Genomic DNA, 3,915 nt, shown 5'->3' on the forward strand with positions numbered 1-3,915 from the left:
TTCAATAAAGAATATTCATATTGGATATATAATATATTTTACATAAACAGATGGGTTCGGTTTGTAATACTTGCATCTTGATTTTCACTTTTATTTATTAAAATTTAAACTATTCAATTTAGAATTAGTAATGTATTATAGTAAGTTATAATGTGTATTATACGTGTCAACTCTGGTATATACTTAGTATATATAGTATACTAAGTAATGAATTACCTTTGGTTAGGTTTTACTCCTTTTTTTTCTTGTTTTTTGTTGTCCTATCTGATTTTTATCTGTATCCAGATAATATACAGCCAGGCACAAAATAAACCATTTTAATAAATATTAAGTACGCTTGAGTTTTATATTTGAAATTTAAAAATTTAATAATTAATAACTATAATTCACACATTTAATGATTTATAATCACGACTTGTGTAAATATATTATATATCTTTTATCATATAATTAATAATAGGTAGAGAGCCTAGATAATATATTATATAACAGCTTTATATATAATAGGTATATATAAAAATATTTCAAATTCTAGTTGTACTATCAAATGCAGCGCAACCTGGTGGATAGTTAACCTGTGCAAAAAGTATCATTTCTATTAGTTTAATGGTAATAGTATACTTACGTTTTGGAGTTACACCCTCTCATACATTATGTTTAACATCAGAACCGAACAATGTCTTAAATTTTTTTCAAAATTATAATACCTACATATTTTTCTCAGTTTTTAGTACAAATCTAGAGCATCAAGAAGTAAACAGCTTTAATGGTCTACCAAATTGGCCAACAATAACTCCTTATTTCGAACAACTAAAATCAAGCGATTTAAATTTAAACAAAAATAATTTGATCTTTAAATGCATTTTGTATGGTCCAAAAGAAAAACGAATTTCTACTTCAAAATCATCAAGTTCAAATCTTAGAACACTTATCAAAGTGTGTATCTGTATTTGTAATTACTAATTTATGTGTGGATTCTATTTTAATGTAATGGTAATGCCTGATTTCTTAAATATGTATAAACTATAATACAAATAGTTAAGTACCTACCTTCGTTTTATAAGATAATTTTAAAACAGTTTCAAAACATAGTCATAGATTTTCATATTTTTTATTTGTTCGCACATTGTGCAGTAACTAAAGTTTATGATTTATGAATCTGTGGATCTTAAACAATTTGTAAAAATAGAAGAATAATTATTATATTTTTATCCTAACATTTTTAAATAATTTGTATTGATTATCATTGTCTATATGTAAAAATTAACATGTTTTAGAATATTCTCTATGTTTATTCTCGTGCATAATATTTTATAATATATTTTTCATTTTTTTTTCAGATTAAGCATCCAAACGATTTGTCAGAATTTAACAATTGTGTGAAAAAGATACCAACAGATTCTACATCAATATCTCATTAACAAATGAAAGTTCAACCAACGGAAAAGTTAAATCGAGCTGAGTTTGATGAGGCTAGTTTAAAACTTATGATTGGTACTGTGTCATCTTTTACATTCATTAAACATCCAGCATTTGTACAATAATAATGCGATTAGAATATTTTAAAAAACATGCTAGATAACAACGATAATATTACAGAAGCTCTTACATGATCTCGAAGTTTGATAATAGTCAATTCACTCTGATATTCAAACTAACAAAAAAAAATTGGAACTGCTGAAGGTTGATATGTCCGGTATAGGTTGAACATACATGTTGGTATTGTATGCGTTAGATGAAGATAATACACAAAGGTATGACATTATGTTAATGTTTAAAGAGTAAAATTGAATTCTTTAATTTATTTTATTGGATGCTGACCAACACTTGACATTTTTTTAAATGTAATGTGTATTTGGAGATGTAGTAGCCAGTAGGGTGGACCTGTTAATATTTTTATTAGTTGGAGTGAAGTTGAATGAAATACCTAGATTATTTTGTAAATTTGATGGTTTAGCTGTTCCCTATAGTTGCATATGTAATTCTAAATGGGCGTTAATAATGTTTTGTATAGAATTAATTTGTTTCTAAGATTTGATTTTTTTATTTAATAAAAAGTAGAGGTTTCTGTGTCTTTGGTTGAGTCTTTTTACTTTAATATGGTGGGTTCATTTTAGTCGTTTGTCCAAAAAAAATACCTGAGTAACGGGCATTTGATGCAATCGGACTTAGTAATTATGCAGTTGTTTAGAACTAAAATGAACGTCTGTACGGAGGGAAAAATATATTACGTGGAATGATTTATAAGTGTTAATTTTGACTCTATTTATTGTACCAAGAGGAATGTACCCAAGTTAACATGATACGGTATGCAAGAAAAAAAATAGATAAAACAAATACAGATTGTTAATATCATAATTATTTTAATTTATTTTACACCCAATTAAGCTCATATAATGTCGAAAAAATTTTTGTTATTAGATTCATGAGATGTATGGAGTCAAAGATGTACAAGTGGCTGCTTGTATGGTTCCAAAATTCAAACTTAATTGGACTGTAGAAGATAATCTGAACGACATCAAACATATCAGTAACTACTCCCAACACAACATCTACAGAATGTCATAATAGTGCCTTTGAAGATGATTTTTTTAATTTTGAAGAAAATAATGTTTTGGAATCAAATTATCATATACTTTTTGTTGACAATTATTTGTCTAACACAAATATTAAATTTCCTTCAGAATTACCAAATTTTTAAATGATTGAGTAATATTTATTTTATCAATTATAAATGTTTCAATACAGTACCTAAGAACATTCACACTAAAATTTAAATTTAAATGAACCCAGAGTGAAATATAGAGTTCTAAAATGATATGTAATCTTTATGCATAGGTATATTAGTATCCAAGTGATTAGCACGTCATATTAGTCATTTTAATACCTTTTCAATGCATTTTTTTTTTTTTAAATTATTTAACTTAACTTATTAATTGAAGTTAAGTTAAGTTGACATTATTTGTTTTAAAAATGTCAATTAAATAACTTTTAACTTAATTGAATAAAAGTACTTAATTTAACTATTATAATGAGTTAAAAAATATCATTAACTTGCCCAGCCTTGCTGTAATCAATGATGAAATCCAATTAAATTATTAAATGATTTTTATGTATTTGTTAATGTAAATGGTCCACAACTATACTAAATATTATAATAATCAAATTCATTATTATTTATTAGAATATAATTAATTGGTTACACAATATATAAAACACGTGACACAGTCGAGAACCAATAGACTATATTTTGTTTATGACTTTATGTCCATTACTCTACTATTAAAATCTATTACGGCCCGCACTTATTGGGTGGCTTATTGAAAAATAAAAATGAATCAGCGTCCCAGGTATTTATTTAATTAGGTAAATAGTAAATACGATGAACTACCACGCTACTAGGGTTTTGATTTATTTTCACCGATGGGCCAAGTTATTGCTTTAATTCTATGAATGAATAAAAATATAATAATAAGTAATAATATTAATAATGATTAGGTAGGTAATTAATAATGAGTCTACAAACATTACAAATTGTGTATGGGATACGCTGAGTAAATTGTTATGTATTTAAAAGTAACTTAACTTTAACTTATTAACTCGTTGATTCCCAGCCTTGAAATTTAATGTTGACAATTACCTACTGAATAGAAAATATAATTGCAATCTAAAAAAAAAATAAGTATTTTATATGAATCCTAAAAAAATGCTTATGAATTGTATAAAAATTAAAAAATCCAATGTAGTGACACAAGTAATGTTCTTAGATTAAAATTTTATAAGTGAATTCACTGTAGTATTAAAAGTAACAACACAGGGTTGGTTCTGCTAAACATTAATTTTCTATATTGTCAGAGAGATAAAATAAATAGTGCGCTAAATCATCTTAACATTATTTTTAATTTTCGCTTTACT

At 25.5% G+C, this 3,915-nt stretch overlaps 1 long non-coding RNA gene across 1 annotated transcript; it reads left to right on the forward strand.

Annotated features, from left to right (window-relative positions):
• Nucleotides 1–582: 582 nt before the first annotated feature.
• Nucleotides 583–2,894, forward strand: LOC107882907. The gene is made up of 3 exons (XR_003840131.1): nucleotides 583–936; nucleotides 1,341–1,754; nucleotides 2,422–2,894. It is a non-coding gene; the product is annotated as an uncharacterized LOC107882907 (long non-coding RNA).
• The last annotated feature ends 1,021 nt before the right edge of the window (nucleotides 2,895–3,915 follow it).

This window comes from Acyrthosiphon pisum, unplaced genomic scaffold (assembly GCF_005508785.2).
Source record: "Acyrthosiphon pisum isolate AL4f unplaced genomic scaffold, pea_aphid_22Mar2018_4r6ur Scaffold_21484;HRSCAF=24094, whole genome shotgun sequence".
In the NCBI taxonomy this organism is placed as follows: Eukaryota; Metazoa; Arthropoda; class Insecta; order Hemiptera; family Aphididae; genus Acyrthosiphon; species Acyrthosiphon pisum.